The sequence below is a fragment of the Chrysemys picta genome, chromosome 10, assembly GCF_011386835.1.
Source record: "Chrysemys picta bellii isolate R12L10 chromosome 10, ASM1138683v2, whole genome shotgun sequence".
In the NCBI taxonomy this organism is placed as follows: Eukaryota; Metazoa; Chordata; order Testudines; family Emydidae; genus Chrysemys; species Chrysemys picta.
In genome coordinates this window covers 21,006,196-21,025,570 of record NC_088800.1, presented here as the reverse complement: position 1 = coordinate 21,025,570, position 19,375 = coordinate 21,006,196, and the positions used below count along the sequence as shown (strand labels likewise).

At 44.7% G+C, this 19,375-nt stretch overlaps 1 protein-coding gene and 1 long non-coding RNA gene across 35 annotated transcripts in view; one reads left to right on the top strand and one right to left on the bottom strand.

Moving 5' to 3' along the window:
• Nucleotides 1-19,375, top strand: part of SEMA6D (semaphorin 6D) — a 297,026-nt gene that overhangs the window by 254,465 nt on the left and 23,186 nt on the right. For 15 of the 31 annotated variants that reach the window (XM_042841840.2, XM_042841837.2, XM_042841839.2 and 12 more), the window contains exon 1: nucleotides 6,110-6,557. The exons of 10 other annotated variants lie outside the window; for them this stretch is intronic. The gene's annotated coding sequence lies outside the window, so the exon portion shown is untranslated. Of the gene's footprint in view, nucleotides 1-6,109; nucleotides 6,558-6,618; nucleotides 6,928-19,375 lie in introns of those variants that run through there. 6 more of the 31 variants (XM_065559396.1, XM_065559391.1, XM_065559403.1 and 3 more) reach the window with 5 other exon arrangements.
• LOC101950813 (uncharacterized) overlaps nucleotides 8,863-19,375 on the bottom strand; it is a 240,023-nt gene continuing 229,510 nt past the window's right edge. For 3 of the 4 annotated variants that reach the window (XR_006172536.2, XR_006172537.2, XR_006172539.2), the window contains one exon: nucleotides 8,863-12,491. This is a non-coding gene — a long non-coding RNA (uncharacterized LOC101950813). The remainder of the gene's footprint in view (nucleotides 12,492-19,375) is intronic. The other variant, XR_006172538.2, reaches the window with a different exon arrangement.

Sequence of the window (19,375 nt, the reverse complement as noted above, 5' to 3'; positions counted from 1 at the left end):
GTGGGGGCTTAGTGGGGACCAGGCCTAAGGCCTTGGCTAAACTTGCAAGTTGCAGCGCTGTAAAGCCACACCCAGAACTGTAACTCACTCCCCGTCCACACTGGCAAGGCATTTGCAGCACTGTATCTCCGTGGTTGCAGCGCTGCAGGTACTCCACCTCCCCAAGAGGAATAGCGAGTGCAGCGCTGCCGTTGCGGCGCCAGTGTGGCCACCCAATGCACTGTGAATGGCCTCCAGAATTATTCGGCAGTATCCCACAATGCCTGTTCTGGCCACTCTGGTCATCAGTTCAAACTCTACTGCCCTGGACTCAAGTAACCAACCATGTGACCCACCCTTTACATTCCCCGGGAATTTTAAAAATCCCCTTCCTGTTTGCTCAGCCCGGCGTGGTGTGGAGTGCTGTCAGCGAATCTTTCCAGGTGACCATGCCTCCACACGCCAAGCGAGCCCCAGCATGGAGCAATGGCGAGTTGCTGGACCTCATCAGTGTTTGGGGGGAGGAAGCTGTACAGTCCCAGCTGCGCTCCAGCCATAGAAATACCTTCCTGAAGGTATAGTAATCAAAGGACATGATGGAAAGGGGCCATGACCGGGATGCCCTGCAGTGCAGGATTAAAGTGAAGGAGCTGCGGAGTGCCTACCGCAAAGCCCGCGACGCAAACGGACGCTCGGGTGCTCCCCCCGCGACCTGCCGATTTTACAAAGAGCTGGATGCGATACTTGGGGTTAACCCCACCTCCACTCCGAGCACCACCATGGACACTTCAGAGCTGGGAGTGGGGGGGGGGGGGGAAGGGAAGAAGAGAAGGAGGAGGAGGAAAATGGGAGTGAGGGTGGTGGGCCGGATGGAGACACCCCGGAATCCCTGGAGCCATGCAGCCAGAAGCTCTTCTCAAGCCAGGAGGAAGATAGCCAATTGCAGCGGCCAGTACTTGGTGGAGGACAAACAGAAGAGCAGGTTCCTGATAAGTGGGTTTTTTTTTTTCGGGAAGGAATTTTTTCGGTGCGGGCTCTTTGGGAGAGGACGGTTAGGCATGCATGCCTAGATGCGGAATAGTGCATTGATGTGGTTTATCACATCACGGTAATCGGTCTTGGTAATCTCCTCGAATGTCTCATCCAGAGCGTGTGCAATGCGCTTGTGCAGGTTTATTGGGAGAGCCACCGTGGTCCTTGTCCCAGCCAGGCTAACGTGTCCGCGCCACTGTGCCGCAAGGGGCGGGGGGACCATTGCTGCACACAGGCAAGCTGCATATGGGCCAGGGTGGAAGCCGCATTGCAGTAGAAGACCCTCCCTTGCTTCCCAGGTCACCCTCAGCAGCGAGATATCGTCCAGGACGAACTCCTGTGGAAAATGTTGGGACAGTGTTCAGTGTAGGTGCCCCCTGAAGCTGTTGGCTCTCCCCAAGGCACAGAAACCCAGAGGACAGTGCAGCCCTGAAACAATCAGTCCCCCTTACTCACCATTTTGAGACTCCCGTGGGATATGTGTATTCTGTTTCGGACGGGAAAATTATGCTATTGTGTAGACCCTGTGTGTTTTCTACTCCTTAAGTGCGGTGGGAATCATTACTCTGTCTGGTATAAACAGTGCTGCCTCTGTTAAATGTTGCATTTTGCCTATACAGCTGCATGAACCTTGAGACCTCAGCCGTCCCTCTTATCGCCTGCTCAGAGATTGCAAAGACTCAGGAAGAAGCCGCGAAAAAGCAAAGAAGACGTGCTGCAAGAAGTGATGCAGCAATCTATTAAAGAGAATGAGAAAGCACAGAACTGGAGGGAGAGAGAAAGCAGGATCTGCCAGGAAAATGCAGCGCACCGGCGGCAAAGCACCATGCACCGGCAGCAAAGTACTGATAGGCTCATAAGCATCCTGGAGCGCCAAGCAGACACTATCCAGGAGCTGGTAGCCATGCAGAAAGAGGAGCAGTACCGCAAATGCCACCCCCCCTACAGCCCTTGTTCCAAAACTCTTTCCGTTGTGCCCCACTGTCACCTCCAACCCACTTTCCCCAACTTCCGTGTTCTTCACGCCACCCGCTGCCTTCTACACCAGTATCTTCACCACCCAGCCCTGAAAACCACGACCCTTACCCTCTGCACTCAACCCCCATCACCATGCAGTATAGCTGTCCTGAAGTGCAGCACTCACTGCACAGCACACCAGACAGGACATACGTGAATCTGTGATTGTACTGTTCCCCACTCCACCCCCTTGTTTCTTTTCAATAAATAATTTTTTTTCCTTTTCAATAAATGGATTCTTTGGCTTTGAAAACATTCTTTATTATTGCATAAAGTAAAAGACTCCTTAGCCCAGGAAATAAACAGGCACTGCAAGTCTGCTTGTCTGCTTAGCAAACACTGATTCCTAAAGATTGGAACTACTGCACTTCACTCCTGTGCAGGGCACCAGATATCACTGCTGGTTTTCAGCCTCAAATTGCTCCCTCAAGACATCCCTAATCCTTGCAGCCCCGCGCGGGGCCCCTCTAATAGCCCTGCTCTCTGGCTGTGCAAATTCAGCCTCCAGGTGTTGAACCTCAGAGGTCCATGCCTGAGTGAAGCTTTCACCCTTCCCTTCACAAATATTATGGAGGGCACAGCACGCGGATATAACCGCGGGGATGCTGTTTTCGGCCAAGTCCAGCTTCCCATACAGAGATCGCCAGCGGGCCTTTAAACGGCCAAAGGCACACTCCACCGTCATTCGGCACCGGCTCAGCCTATAGTTGAACCGTTCCTTGCTGCTGTCAAGGCTCCCTGTGTAGGGTTTCATGAGTAGGGTGACCAGACAGCAAGTGTGAAAAATCGGGACAGGTGGTGTGTGTGTGGGGGGGGGAGGGTAATAGAAACCTATATAAGAAAAAGACCCAAAAATCGGGACTGTCCCTATAAAATCGGGACATCTGGTCACCCTATTCATGAGCCACGGCATTAACGGGTAAGCAGGATCTCCAAGGATCACAATGGGCATTTCAACTTCCCCTACCGTGATCTTCCGCTCTGGGAAAAATGTCCCGGCCTGCATCTTCCTGAACAGCCAAGTGTTCCGAAAGATGCGTGCGTCATGCACCTTTCCGGGCTAGCCTGTGTTAATGTCAATGAAATGCCCACGTTGATCCACAAGTGCCTGGAGAACCTTAGAGAAATACCCCTTCCGATTAACGTACTCGGATCCTAGGTGGGGTGGTGCCAGAATAGGAATGTGCATCCCATCTATCGCCCCTCCACAATTAGGGAACCCCATTTGTGCAAAGCCATCAACTATTTCCTGCACGTTACCCAGAGTCACGTTTCTTCTGAGTAGGATGCGATTAATGGCCTTGCAAACCTGCATCAACATGATTCCAACGGTCGACTTTCCCACTCCAAACTCGTTTGCGACCGACCGGTAGCTGTCTGGAGTTGCCAGCTTCCAGACTGCAATAGCCACCCACTTCTCCACTGGCAGGGCAGCTCTCAATCTCGTGTCCTTGCGCCGCAGGGTGGGGGCGAGCGCCTCACACAGTCCCATGAAAGTGGCTTTTCTCATCCGAAAGTTCTGCAGCCACTGCGCGTCATCCCAGACTTCCATGATGATGTGATCCCACCACTCGGTGCTTGTTTCCTGAGCCCAAAAGTGGCGTTCCATGGTGCTGAGCATGTCCGTGAATGCCACAAGCAATTTCATGTCATACGCGTTACGCGGCTCGATAGCATCGTCGGACTCCTCACCCTCACTCTCACTGTCACTTTGGATCTTAAGGAATAGTTCGACAGCCAAACGTGACGTGCTGGCGAGACTCGTCAGCATACGCCTCAGCAGTTCGGGCTCCATTTCCCGCAGACAGATCGCGCTGCACAGAAACCGTTGAAAGATGGCGCCAAAGGTGGACGGAAACAAAGGGATTTCTGGGATGCAAAACGATGCATCCCGGGGCGTTGGGACAGGACCCAGAATGCCCCACACCTACGTCCCCTTCCCACAACCCACGACGCCAGAATGGGAAGAGGTGCTCTGTGGGATAGCTGCCCATACTGCACCGCTCCCAATAGCGCTGCAATTGCTGCAGATGTGGCCACGACAGTGCGCTGGGCAGCTGTCAGTGTGGACAGACTGCAGCGCTTTCCCTACTCAGCTGCACGAAGTCAGGTTTAACTCACAGTGCTGTACATCCGCAAGTGTAGCCAAGGCCTATGTAAGCTTTGTGAGACATTTGGTCAGCTTCTTTAGGAAGGAATTCGCAAGGCTAAGTACCTAATCAGGAAGCACTTGGGGAACAGCGCATCTTGGAATGCTCCAATCCACATAAGAAGTCTTCCTGGAGACATACAAGATACCCTGTGGACAATGGCTTCAGCCTGTAAAGATTGAGTCATGCAGGGACATGTGACTCCAGAACTCCATCTTGGAGCTGGACTTTGCATAGGAGTGAGGGGGGGGGGGTCTCCACCCACAAGAGAAAGTCTATTTAAATCTGTGGGAGAGCCCTCCATTTGGTCTTCAGCTGGCTAAAGAAGGAGCCTCTGCACCCCCCAGAATACTGGAAGGAAACTGGAAAAAAAAGGACAGTAACTACAGGGGGAGTGAGTGATTGCTGGACCCAGGCTAAAAGGAGATTAGCCTGTAAAAGGGAGCATTCTGGAACTGGTGAGGATCTTATCTGTATTCAATGTTTGATTAGACATAGATTTGTGCATTTCATTTTGCTTGGTGACTTACTTTGTTCTTTTAGAGTAGCAGCCGTGTTAGTCTGTATCCGCAAAAAGAACAGGAGTACTTGTGGCACCTTAGAGACTAATACATTTATTAGAGCATAAGCTTTCGTGGACTACAGCCCACTTCTTCTTTGTTCTGTCTGTTACAACTTGGAACCACTTAAATCCTACTTTCTGTATTTAATAAAATCACTTTTTACTTAGTAATGAACTCAGAGTATGTATTAATACCTGGGGGAGCAAACAACAGTGCATATCTATCAGTGTTATAGAGGGCGAACAATTTATGAGTTTACTCTGCATAAGGTTTATACAGGGTAAAATGGCTTCATCGGGGTTTAGACCCCATTGGGAATTGGGCATCTGAGTGCTAAAGACAAACACACTTCTGTGAGCTGTTTTCAGGTAAACCTGCAGCTTTGGGGCAAGTAATTCCGACCCTGGGTCTGTGTTGGAGCAGACGGGAGTGTCTGGCTCAGCAAGACAGGGTGCTGGAGTCCTGAGCTGGCAGGGAAAATAGGAGCAGGGGTAGTCTTGGCACATCAGTTGGCAGCTCCCAAGGGGGTTTCTGTGATCCAACCCGTCACAGCCGTGTAAGTCTGTTTCAGCAAAAACAAAGAGGAGTCCTTGTGGCACCTTAAGAGACTAACAAATTTATTTGGGCATAAGCTTTCGTGGGCTAGAACCCACTTCATCAGATTCATGAAGTGAAAAATACAGGAGCAGGTTCTAAAGCTTGACTAACTCGAATGCTTTCCCAGTGACAAGCTGTGAATTATTTTAAAGATGAAATTCTGTTTTCCCACCATAAAAGAGAGCACAGATGATAAAGTTTGGTGTGCAATCATTTTTTTCTTTTCTTTCTTTTTTTCCCAAGGAGCCCCCAAAGTCTTTCTTGCCATTTTAGGCTTTAAGTGATTCATAGTCCATCTGAAAATTAATAAATAATAGCTGACTCCTGGAATTAATTTCTAAGATTAAAACCTTTGTTTCTGAATATATGACTTTTTTTTCTGCTGATGATGGGCTACTTAAAATGATGTCACTTCAAGGACATCTCTTTTTTTCTCCCTTTCTCCTCCTCTTTCACTGTAAAACTGACTTTCATTAGTCTGCAAAATTATACTGGACTGAATGGCTTTCCTTCAAAGTAGACATAAGAGTGCCTGTGTGTACACACACACACAGATAAAATGCTGTTTGATTGCCTCTTCCCAGCTGTTTCCCTTAGAGGTTCTAAAGTGGTGGTGTGATGGGGAGGCAAGAAATTGCCTGACCAAGAAAAACTAAGGCTGAACTTTGCTGAAAGACTGTGCATGCAGATCCTTTTGGCAGCAGTTGTTTGTCCTCAGGATGTCTGAAATAAGCCCTGCATAATAAAGGCGGGGGGGGGGGGAGACGAAAGCGGGAGAGAGCAGGCTCCTTCATGACCGCTGCACACAGCTAGCCAGTGTGGCTGAGGTGCTTGGAGCTGGTGTAGCAGCTCCTGGGAGGTGGGAGGCTGAAGAGGAGGAGAGGCCACTGAAGGGTCACCCAGCGCTGGGGGCCTCAGCAACAGCAGCCAGTGAGGGCGATCAGCCCAAGCCTGCCTGCCTCTCCGAGCCTCGGGGGGTGGGACCCTAGGCTCCAGCCGCCTGATTGTTGGGAGGGCAGGAGCCTCTCTTGATGGATTGACTGGAGATGGATCGAATTACACCATTTGCTGTGCTCGCGTTTGTTTTGCTCCCGGTTTGTCCCGGCGCTCCTAGAGCTGGCGAGTTTCAGGATTACGCTGGAGCAGCCCGAAGCTAGCCTCCGGATTTGGGTTTTGCTGTAGCGCTCTCCCAGGCTTGCTTTCCTCCTTCCCTTATGAGGTAAGAGCTTCATTTGCAACCCTTAGCGCTGGCAGACCTGAGGCTGAGTCGCGGCGGCAGCCTTCGCTGGCTGCACAGTGCCCAGGCTAGTTTTGCAGTGCGCATTGCCAGGCTGGCGTGTAAGGGACAAAAATAGTCTGAGCAAAGGTTATTTTTACTTGCTTGTTGCCGACTCTGCGTGACTGGGGAGGAGGAAGGGGGCGAGGAGGAGACAGGAGAGAGGGTACAAACTTCCCAGCGTTTGCAGGGACGGTGCCAATCCCTTCCCCGTTTGCACGGTGACTGCATTTGCGTTAGAGGCTGCGTCCCCGGGCTGCGACGCGCAAGTTGGTCTCAGGAGCCTACTGGTGTTTATTTTGGGCAAAGGTAGGTGGGTCCGAGGCCGGCGGGGAGGTGCCGTCTAGAGGCCATTGGAACTGGTCGGGGCTGGGCCCTCCGGACAGCTGCGGGGTGTGCTGGGGAGGGTTTGTTTTGAACGCCTGCCGCGGCTGTGGCAGCCCGCGCTGCCCGTAGTGGGATGGGGAAGCCTGGCAGGAGGCACCGGCCAGGGAGCGCCCTTAGCAGCCATCCTGCCGTGGGGACCCTGGAGCTCCCCGGCTCCAGCTGCCCGTAATCCCAGCCTCGCCCGCTGCACAGCCACCGGGGGGGGGGGGGGAGCAGCGCGCTGGGACGGGGGCAGAAATAGGAACTACCTGTTACTCCTGCCGCGGTGCCCCGCTGCATGGTTCCCCCAGCGCTCCCCAGCACTACCTCGCGTGTCCTGCCAATGCCAGGCAGCCTGCGCTGCCCCTGGCGCCGCCGCTCCTGCTCCCCTCCCTGGGCACTTTAAGTGCCTTTGAGATTTCCTGCGAATTAACCAGCCGCTCTTGAATTCAGGAGAGCACGGGGTGCAGAACAATGTGTGTGTGTGCTGAGACATTGAACCAACCTGTAAACCCCGGAGATAATGGGACCCACGTCAAGCCAGGGGGTGCAGGAGCACCCAGCACCCCTAGTTCCAGCCCCTATGGGAGAGCAGGCTGCGAGCTTCCTGACTGAATGGGGCATGCAGCGCCAGTGAGCCCTGAACGTGCTGCCTGCCTGGGAAATTCCTCTGCGTGGCAGCTCCAGTCTGCTGCTCCCGTCGGAGCCGGATCAGGCCCCCCTGTCCCCCGTTAGAAATGATTTATTGGATAATCTTGGCCGAACCTTCGTGGTTCCTCCAGTAGTCGGTACTAGTCACGCGTTGGGAGCCAGAGGGAGCTATATTTCAAGCTACCATCAATTATGGATGGAAACAAATAAGAGAGTCAATTCTGCATTATCCCTTTGCAATGGCAGGAATATCTTAACCCTTTCACCCCGCTCGCCTGATGACAGCAATGTTTTGTTTAAGTGTAAAGTGGCGAAACTTTGTTTCGGCTCTGCAGCAACTGGTACAGCAGCTTATACAGAGTAATTAGAAATGGGTTGCAGCTGCCTTTATTATTTATAAAACCTGGATAGAAATGAAAGGGTGCACAGCTATTTCTAGGTGGAGATTATTCCTGTGTTTTAAAAGGGATCTTTTTCAAATGCCCTGTCGTGTTTTGTATTTTATGTCTCTTCTATATAAACATATTGTATGGCTGGAAAATGCAATTAAATGCTTTAAGCTTCTGAATTTCATTAATTCAAAACACTGTAGTTCCAAGTGTGTAACATGAATATAGCACTCCAGTAAGGTAGAGGACATAGAGATTCTCTGGTCTCCAAATTGTTTAATAGTGTTGGTCAAATTCTGCTAGTTTAGGTCTATGAGAAACCCCCAAGTGTATAAAATAGCTACATACACACCCACATATATGCAGACGGATGTACTTACTCAGGCATGTGTCAGCAGTAATGTGACTGTTCGTAATGTCTACAGATGTAGTACTTACTATGCAATCTGTATTCTAGTTTATATGTACGCCCCACACAAGCCCAGCGAACAATATAGAGAATTTGCAGCAAAGAACTGTCACTGAAAAATTAATCATCTTTGACTTACCTAAAATCCATGACATTTTGCTTAGTTATTTTCAGGGGGGAAACATGTCTGTACTAGAATAACTTTAGCTCTGCATTAAGTTATTAGTGTTCCAAAGAAGCATAAAAGTCTTTTAGTAATGGCATTAATTCTTCCTTCTTCTAAGTGTTGTTGTCTTGGTGGAATTTCTTCCTAATTCTTCAGAGGCTTTTTAATACTTGTGTATCACTCTCATGAAAATCCTTTTATTGAGGATTTTTCCAAGATTCCTTCTTTATATTCTTGAGAAGTCTGGAAGCTCACTATGAGGCAAAAGGCTTTTATTCGGCTTTATTCATGCTATAAAAATCTATCCACCTCAAATGTGTACGTATCTAATTCAGTAAATTAAGCTGTATACAATCATGTTTAATGTAGTGAGTGACAGGCATATTCTGTTATGTTGGCAGATATTGTATAAACATTTACTCTGGCTTGGACAAATAGAAATTGCCAGATGAGCCCTGTGATTTTTTTCTCTATATAATCATAAACTTTAACACTTTTTATAGGAACTAATATACTCAGCTGTTTTTAAAATGGAAAGAAAGAGTTTGCATTAGAAATTTACTATCATTTTTAAATTAAGTAGATTGAATTTGTTTTCAAAGGATAGCCAAAACGGTAACCCAGAGGCTTTAAATTAGGTTGTTTAACAGGCTGCTCACTTTCATCTGCATCTTTAGTTACATTGAACTCCCGTTCTCCTTCATATCCTGCAGTCTGTCACTATCTCTGTTCATTTCTGCTAGGGATGCAACAAAGATATCATCATCATCTAAACATGCTTTGTGTGATGCAGGAGGGTGTGCTAGGAATACAGTGACCAGCCTTGTCACAGCTCCACAAGCCAGCTGTGTGGCTGCATTTGTTTCAATCATTGATGCCCTTTTAGCTGGACCATCTAACATTTCTGCCTCTTTTGTATGGGTGATTTGTTATGAGTGTGGCAGCAAACACTTTAGCCCTTGGAACTGCTAGAACTTTGATCCAGTCTTATGAAGTTCACACATTTAGAGAGAATGCTTAATTATGTGTCCAATTCACTGTGTCTAAATAGGTTCGAGTTCAGATATGTACCATCAAATGAGATACAGGCTGGTAAAGAAATAGTAGTAAAAAATCACTTAAAAATCTTAAACTACAAGGCTCCATGTAGATATGACTAATTGTCACAACTGCTGGTCTGATTACATACATGTTTTAAATTACTGCACTTAACACAGGAATGGGTCTTGCTCACATTGAAGGCAATAGGAGTTTTGCCATTGGCTTCAATAGAAGTAGGCTAAGGCCCCCTTTTTATATACATATTGAAAATGGCTTGGTTACTCTTCTTTCTGAAAAACAAACAAAAAATCTCCAGTAAGAAATCACATGAAGAGCATATGTGGATATTGCCAGTTCTTACCATGCATGTTATAGTGAGTAAAATGATAAAAGGTAGCTTTGCTTCAATGTTTGTCTTTGCCTCCTAAGACCAAGGAAATACTTGCATTATTTGTTTATTGCACAGCTGGTCGCTAATATTGTCCAACAAACATTTTCGTTTTTTTGCTTTGATTAATAAATACAGGAGATGGGAGGGAGGGGGGGAGATGCCCTATTTCTTGCTTAGCAACTAAATAAGAAAATAAGAGGGTGATCACTTACTATAATTCCAGTAAGAAATGTAAACATATATCTTCCAATTGGATAAATTAAAAATTTGTTCCAGGAACAGTTAAGGAAAAGATGGAAGGCATAATATTTGCATTGGGTAATACAAGCAGTCCTATATGTAATTAAAACGGTTCAAATGTTGATCTAATCAAAACTGCTGTTAGAACAGATTATCTCTTTTTATGCATCAGATAAGCTTGCTGCAGTTACAGTTAAAATCAGTCTAAGCCATTTTATTAAGTTGTTACTTGTTCTGTGAATAGCTGCCAGCTTCAAGTTCAAGTTCTCATGTCACATGAAAGAAATGTTCAGTGAAAATCATATTGCTAGCCTTATGATGCTGTTTTCAATAGCTGAGTGTGTTGTCTGCCTTAGTCCACTTTCCCTTGTCATGCCTTGACAGTAATTATAGTACAGCTAATAACAAAAGTTGATTCAGTTTATTTAAACAAGAAAACTGTTAAATTGTCTAACTTCCAAAGGCAAATGTTTGTCTAACTAGAGAGATCAAATCTGGAGTGTACATATGTAACATATGAGGTGTGTTTATTTCCCTAACTTTTCTGTTCCATTAGGCTTTTGTTAACTAACCTAGATTAGCATTTTAACAACCCTGAAGTGAACTTCTGCCATTCTTTCTACTTGGGCACTGTGTGTAGATCATCCATCATTCTGTCCTTGGCCACAACAGACTACTGCCTTCATAACCATTTGGAGCTACACAGAAACCATCCGACTGTGAACAGCACAGCTGGCTACAGCAATTTTGTCTTCCATACCACTGGCAGCATTGTCTGGCTATGGTAACTAAAGTTAACATCCAGAACATGAAGTTTCTTTTGTTTGGCAGGTTTGGCTTTGCCCTGAGGCAGCTCAGTGGCCACACCTGCAGAAAAGTCACAAAATGGTCGCTTGAAAGCGAAGGCACCAATGGACAATTTTAAAAAAACTGGCTTCAGGATCGCAATCTGTTGCTTAGAGTGTGATTATTAATTCAATTATTACTTGAATGAGAACATTTTATTCAAATCCTACTCGGTTTCAATTTGGAGATTATGGCATATTTTGAAAAAAAGATAAAGGAACAGAACTTGCTTTGACTCAGCCAGTCAAACTGCCAAAGAGCACAGAAAGAAAGAGAAGAATTATTCCATGTATTCTACATGTTATTGCAAAAGCTCTTTTCCTTCCACAACGGGAAACATGTGATTTAGCAGAATCAGTGCCCAGAATCTAATAGTTTCAACAGATGCTTTTCTCAGTTTGTTTTGCAGATTTAGGTACTTAATATAAAAGAACGACATAAATTCCAGTATTTATTGCTTTACTCCTGAATTGTGCTAAGAAAGACAGGTAACCAGCAAGTGAATACAGTCAGGGCTCTATTGTAATCTTACATGTTGGGGTGTTAGCATAATTCAGACAAGTTGGTCTAACACGTTGTCTCTTGGTGGAAATCCATGGCTTTCAAGAAGTAGGGAGGTCAAGAAGTGTTATCAAAAAATGGGGGGAGGGAGGGAGAAAGTGGAAAAAGGGGAGGAGCACAGGATTTAAGCAAGCGAGTGACATTTTTCTGTCCAGAATGTTGAAGAACATTGTAAATTAAATCAGTCCCTAGACAGCTTTGATTTATACACTTACACAGCAGATTGTCCTTGGTCTGTCTGACCCTGGTAACATTACAGAGGTCATATTTACAAACATATGTTCTTCTTGAATAATGGGTAATTAGTGAATAATATTATTTTCTGCCATTTCTGTACAGGTTTTTCTTAAACACAGGCCATACAGTTCATCTCTTTTCTTCAGATGAAATAACTGACACAACATCCCTCTTGTAGTATCTTGAGTAGTAGTAATGTGCAAGATCATGTCCCAGGCCCTCCCATTGGTAAGATTCCCCTCAGAGTTTACAGTGTCATAAAACAAATGGTACTTATCTCACTTTTCTAAAAGCATCTCTGCATTAGAGCCTTATTGAGATTCACCTCCCCCATATTGGCATGCGAAGATCCATAGTGTGCTCTGGTCTCTTTTCCCAAGGATGTTTATTGGCACCCGTGTTATTCAGGCCCTAGGAATATCACCACATGGACAGACGGTGTTGCTGCTACTCCACTATGTACTGTGACACTCACATAGAGTCAGAAGAAAATTCTTGTACTCATATTTGAAATCCTCCTTCAATCAAACACTACCCAGGCACCAGTGGGCCTGTGTGTGCTTTGGGTTGTTTTGGGAGGCTGCAGAGGAGAAAAGAAGTATATATGTATTTAAATTTCAAATGCCAGAATAAGATCCTAAGCATACATATAAGAGGTAAACTTCAGGCTGGTATAAAACCTTAGCTGGTGTTTTGAAAACATTGAAGTGTTAATAAAGTAGCCATTACTCTGCCCATTATTGTAGGCTGTATTTTAAAAAAAATTTAAAGGGGCACATCTGCAGTGCATGTGTCCACAGTTGAATAGCACACAATTAAATGGATGGGCGTCAGATCTTACTACCACCCTGGCTAAAGCAGGCTTCGTAATTTACAGAAGTAATGCAGTCAGTGTCTAGGATCAGATAATCAGCAAACCAGTACAGAATCACTCTCCAGTCCCGGCAGTTGGCTAAGAGCCAGCTTTTTTTGCAAATATAGCTATTCTGTGTATTACCACCTGGAGAAAGGGCGCTGAGGTGAGGGGGTAGGGATAAGAGTGTGAAAGTTGTCAACAGTGAGAGAACAATGTCCCCAGGCGCCTCATGAAAGGAGTAATAAGAAAAAAATCATCTTACAGAGTTGAATGGTTTAGTTCAGTTTGCAAAGATCTGCTTCTCCATGACAGCTCCTTAAATCCAGCACATGTGTATCAAAGATTAAGACACTTGAAAGGCTAGTCATTTGTTTTTGCTGACTAAATCATACTTTCATGATGTAAATGCTGTGCAGATATTTTTAGCAATACATTTTTTGATTTAATGATAACCTAGGACAAGGATAATCAAATCACATGCTTCGGGGATTAATCTGATTCCCTGCAGAGGGTAGGATAGAAAATTTTGCTCTTTATACAACTATACAAGTTTTTTCAAGGTGTGCAGTCGATGGTGTTTTCCTTCCCCTGAAGCATCAGGCTTTGCTCCCTGCCAAAGACAGTATACTGGACTTGATAGAGCAGTGGCCTCGCATGAAAAAACTATGGCCATATATTTATTTCATTTTTTGCAGCATACATATAGTTGTTTCATGCACTTGTAGAGATAGATATATACGCATGCACATGTGTATTTTGTTTGGATCAGATATACTTGTTCATTCACACAGGGCCAAATTCATCTCTGGGCTGGTGCTATTTGTAACACAACAGCTGAGGGGAGTGGTTTGTGCCCCCCTATTCACAGTCCGCTGGGAGCTTGTATGAGAGGAAGGATGGTATAGTGGTCAGGGTGCTAGCTGGGAATTTAGAAGACCTAGATCCAATTTCCTTCTCTGCTACAGGCTTCCAGTGTGACCTTGCGAAAATCAATTATCCTCTCTGCACCTAAGTTTCCCAATGGGTATAAGTTTCTCCCTACTTCACAATATGTTGTGAGGATACATACATTTAAGATTTGGAGATGCTCAGATACTACAATGATGTGGGTGATAGATATAAGAGTCTAAGACAGCTGGTGCATGCTGGCCCCCATGTACAGGCTACAGCTGCCCTAAATGGTGCCCCTGTTGCAAAGAGACATTACAGTGGTGCAAGAACACCTACCATTCCTCCTTCAGTCTCTGAAACCCCACCTGCTCCCACTGCAGGTGCCTCCTATTAGGGTGGGGAGTAGAGCCAGCTTTGCAGCTCCCACAGATGGCCTTTTGCACCAGGAATATCCCCCAGTGGGTCACAGCACAATAATGATTTCCCCTCTCTCGCAGAATGTGTGCATGTGCATGTATATGATATATTTGCAAATATACACTCACAAACAACAAAAGTAGCAAATGTAATGTGATCCAAGTGTTCAATGCTAGGCTAAAAAGAAATATCTGCCATTATGTGAAAATCTAGCGTGACTGGAACAGAGTCTGCATTTGATTAGACAATTTAAAAAATGTAACAGACTTTACACTTGAGGGCAACGCTGCAAAACAATTGCAGTGCATGTTATAAAATTGGTTTGCCTTTACCAGATTTCGATGCACTGTGTCGCAAATGCTAAATATGAAATGTCACATGGTAAATTAATGCTTTTTGATGTCATAGAGTAAATAAAAGCAACAGGGTAAACAATTACACAAAAGTTTAAATAACCCATGAGAGAGAAGAATATAATTCACAGTGCATTCTCTTCTCTGGCACAAGAGAAACATTCTGGACAACATTCTTTCCCTGTTGTAGTTAATCTTTAACACTCAACAAGATAATCTTAAAAGTTAAGTTTGAGCTCCAGCTTTGTATACTTTTTTCACACCTGCATTTGCACATGCAGTTGACTGGTCTGACAAAAGTGGCAGAACACATGTTTTGCATATCCCAATGGGTCAGTTTAGTGACCAACTACTAGATTAGTCCATAGAAGAGGCCAACATATATTCAAAATAGTTGTTCACCCATTTTTACAGGCTAAATCAAGTGTGTGGGCAAAATTTGAGGCTGGCTAAAAATTCAGCCTTCAATGTGTATACTAGTAACCCTGCTCCCAAGGTGCTTAGGAGGCTGTGACCTGTTTGTTGCCATATGTGACTCTTCTCTTTCCCTTCACCTTTTCTACCAGCTATTTACTTCCTCTTTGAAGTGCTGGCACTCCTGTAAACCCCTTCTCCCAAAGCAGCATTCCTGACCAGCACCCTTCTAGCCAGCAGCCACACCACGACCTTGCACTGACATCCAGCAGCTGCAGTATCTTCCATCAGCACCACCCCCGCAACCAGGGTCAGTGATATAATGCAAGAGGTTTGGGATGGGGAGGAGGTGTGGAGGAGGATATTCTTCATGAAGCAAGATTCAGCGCTACATTGTCTGGGCCACTGGCTGTTAGACAACAGATATGCCCCTCCACCGTGCAATTCTCTCACTCCTCAGCATCCTACTCTCGAGGGCACTAAGGGCCTCTTCAAATACCCTCCTTTCCATTTCAGAACATCTCAGCCTTCTTCTCCTGCAGGCATACCCAACCTTCACTCTCTCATCCCTCATGTGCTGGCCCGAAGTGCTAGTGGACAGTGCTGATGCTTTGGGTAGGAGTCCTAGGGAGGGCTGTTCATGTGAGGGGCCATTTTCTCCAGTGTTGAAAGATGGTAGTGCTCATGAAAGAGAGAAACTGATGATTCTGTAGCTGGATAAATTGCACCTTAGATCTACGTGATATCCTCACTTGCACGCACTGGTTTATACCTGTCCCTTAGCTCTCCTTATCAAGGACTACTAACCATGCTGAAATGAATGGTGATGTTGCAATATAAAATCAAGCACTGTAGGTCTTGTATAAAAACAGTTCTTTATTTCACTTGTGACTCCGATCCACATTTGAAAGTTAAGTCTCCAGCCATGAAAGGTATCAGTTCACTTTGGCTTCAGTCTTTTTGTTTGTTTCTAAGTCTATATTAAAGCCTATATCTAATCATATAAATATTTGCATCATCATTAGAGAGCGTGGAAACTGTTTAGATTTCAGTCTCAAAGAAACTGCACACCAAAAGGCAGGCACCCATGGAAAACACTGGGCAACTTTGACATCCATTTAAAAATCACAGGAACATGGAAGTTAACTCTTAATAAGTCTCATAAAACACAGGTTCATGAGCTGAGAAAAAAATAGGAAAAAGAAAAATACCTGAATATCGATGGACCCTAAACTATTATCTTGCTGGTAAGATTGGTCCCTGCAGGTCTGGGCAGAGCACTGAGTAGAAACTTGCATTATTGCTGTCTGTGCTGCACCTATTCTGGGAGTAAATGGAAGACCTACATCTCCAGGGCTGGCAATATGGCAGTTTTCTAAAAACAAAGCAGCTACACACCAAAATCCACTCTTCATTTTCATACCATACTGCTTGGGTGCTGTAACCAGTAAATTCATCATATCATAGAGCAGTCCCAGTCCAAGGCAAGCAGTTTACATTAGTAAAATGTAGGTCTGTTAAGATGGTTAATCAGAATACTGCATAAGCAAATGTACCTTGTACTTTGTCACCAAGCTCAGGCTCTGGCAAACTGTCAAAGGGAGTAAGTCCCACAGGAGCTATATAACAGCTCTGGCAGCAGATACAGCTTCAAAACAAAGCTCGCTTTCAACTGTAGAGCATGTGTAATGCCCTGGCAAAGGACAGAAAATGGAGTAACAAGTCAAAAACCAGCGTAAAGAACGATAATTGAAGGGATCACGTATGTTTTGGTCTACATCTTATTTCATTTCGTGCTGAAACTGCTTTGTTTGAGTAAGTTTTTGATCACAAGAGAGTTGAGTCCTCAAAGTGTGTCTAATCAACCACTGAACTTTTGCATCACTATAAGTCACCCTAGCCCAGTGGGTCTCTCAACCTTTCCAGACTACTGTACCTCTTTCAGGAATCTGATTTGTCTTGTGTATCGCACATTTCACCTCGCTTAAAAACTACTTGCTAACAAAATCAGACATAAAAAGACAAAAGTGTCACAGCACTGAAAATTATTACTGAATATATTACTGAAAAACTGCTTTCTCATTTTTACCATATAATTACAAAATAAATCAATTGGAATATAAATATTGTACTTACATTTCAGTGTATACTATATAGAGCAGTATAAACAAGTCATTGTATGAAATTTTAGTTTGTTCTGACTTTGCTAGTGCTTTTTACGTAGTCTGTTGCAAAAGTAGACAAATATCCAGATGAGTTGAGTACCCCCTGAAAGACTTCTGTGTTCCCCCAAGGGTACGCGTATCCCTGGTTGAGAACCACTGCCCTAGCCATTTAGCAAGCATTCTATCATTTTCTTCTAGAGTAAAGGGAGGTGTGCTCTCTCTGTAATGTTACTGAAGTGTAACTAACAGTACTATAAGCCAATTAAGATCAAACCTGTGATATTCAGTACTATGGTTTCATCACTTTAATATTAAACAATTTTTTACTTTGACATAGCTCAAGAAGTGTTGATGCAGACATCTTTAAACAAGTCAGGCAATATCTTAAAGAGACAGATCTTCTATTTGCTGTTTCAGAATCAGTTAGTATCATGGCTCCAAATACTAAATTTCTCCAGACATTTTATAAAAATTGTCCCCATAAAAAAGTATGACTGTGTGTATATTGCAGGATAAAATGGAGGAACCATCATATCAAAAGTGTGCATTTATATGGTCCATAAACACATTTTCTTCAGTTCATTTTATGACTGATGTGTTTAATTCTACGCAGTCTTTGAGTAAGCTCAAGGGCCACAAGAATAGTGTAAGTATGTGACTTCGTATTGTAAGGCCAAAATATTCTCCTTCTCTACTCTTTATTTGATAATTAGCCAAAATGGGCTATCGTTATCAAGCTTTCAAATATGGATTTACCATAGCACAGCCAGCGTGTGAGACCTAAATGTAGAATAAACACCCTGTGCCAAATGTTGCCCTCAGTAACATGCATGCAGAATCACTGAAGTCAATCCAAATTAAAAGGAACACATATGAGAGAAATCCCATGGAAGAAACCAACTTTTGTCTACCTTCAGTAACTATACCTTAACTATACCAGTATAGTTAAATCAGTACAACCCTTCCCTCCCCCCCCCCGTTGTGTGGGCAAACTTATACTAGTAAAAAGATGCCTTATATTGGTATCGCTGATTCCCCTTCCTGTATGACAAATTGGTGTCTTGAATGGGATTTCTTTGTACTGGTATAACTTTATGGGGGGGAATCACCCCCCCAGCAGGCATAGTCATTCCAGTACAAAAATCTGTGGTCAGACTAGGCCTAAGATCAAAATTTGACCCCTTGATTATAAAATTAACCATAGTTAGTACTTACAGAGATGTATACATTTAAAGAGCCTTGCATAAAAACTACTGAATATTTACACTGCTCCTGTGGTACAGGAAGTAAACATTATCACCCCCATTTCACAAAACCGGAAATCGAGACTTTGAGAGAATAACCAAGGCCACAACAACACAGTGGCACACCCAGGATTAGAACTCAGGAATTCCTACCCCCAAGTCCTGTGCTCAGGCCGCTAGACTACACTGTTTTTGTCTTTTAATTTGGAATATAGAGAATTACAGTGTTTTCAAAGTTCATCTACCGATATGTTGGGCCTGATTCCCCATTAGCCTGGACCGTGTTAGTCATTTACACCTGCCACAGGGGGTATAAAACTCAACTATTCTAATTTAGTAACACGGAACACCCACTTCACCCAGGTATAGATAACTACTTCACAAGGTGCTGGGCAACAGAGAATGAGGTTTAACTTTAACATGTTTGGCGTTATCTGTTAGGACCTGGATCTAGTAAAAAGTTTCCAAAGTCCCTGAGAAGGATGACCTGCCATAGAAGGCAACAAAAAAATCCCAACAACCCCAAACAAAAAACCCACCTTACTCTTTGGGAGTGAGCTACAGCTCGTCTCCCCTGCATCCTGCTACTTCAGCTTCTCAAGCCCTTCTGCCATCTCACCAGAGGCCATTTATCACCCATAGGTTGAACATATAGTAAGAAATCCTGGCCCCACTGAAATCTGGCAAAAGTACCATTGACTTCACTCGGGCCAGGATTTCACTCATTGTCTTCCACACAAAAACTCATCCCCCAAAAGGCCATTCAGAAATATGCTCAGCAAGTACCCTCAATACCATTGTCAAGAGCCTGATTACCATACTGAAGTGCCACAGAAGTGGCTGCAGAATGCTGCGTTAGGCATACTCCGACTTCTAGAAAGAGTGTCCATTCCCCTTTGGAATGGGGAGCAGCATTCACAGTTGTGGAGCCCAGGAAACTTGGTGAGCATGCATGAGCCAGCAGTGACAGAGGAGAATTGGACCTGGAGCAGACCTTTACATTTGCACTATTATTGGAATGAACAAGTTTAAAGCTCTTTTCAAAAGGTGCACCCTCAAGTGTACTAGCATGCATCAGGACTGCAGAAAAGCACCTGTGCACTCAATGGCATGCACATACCTAT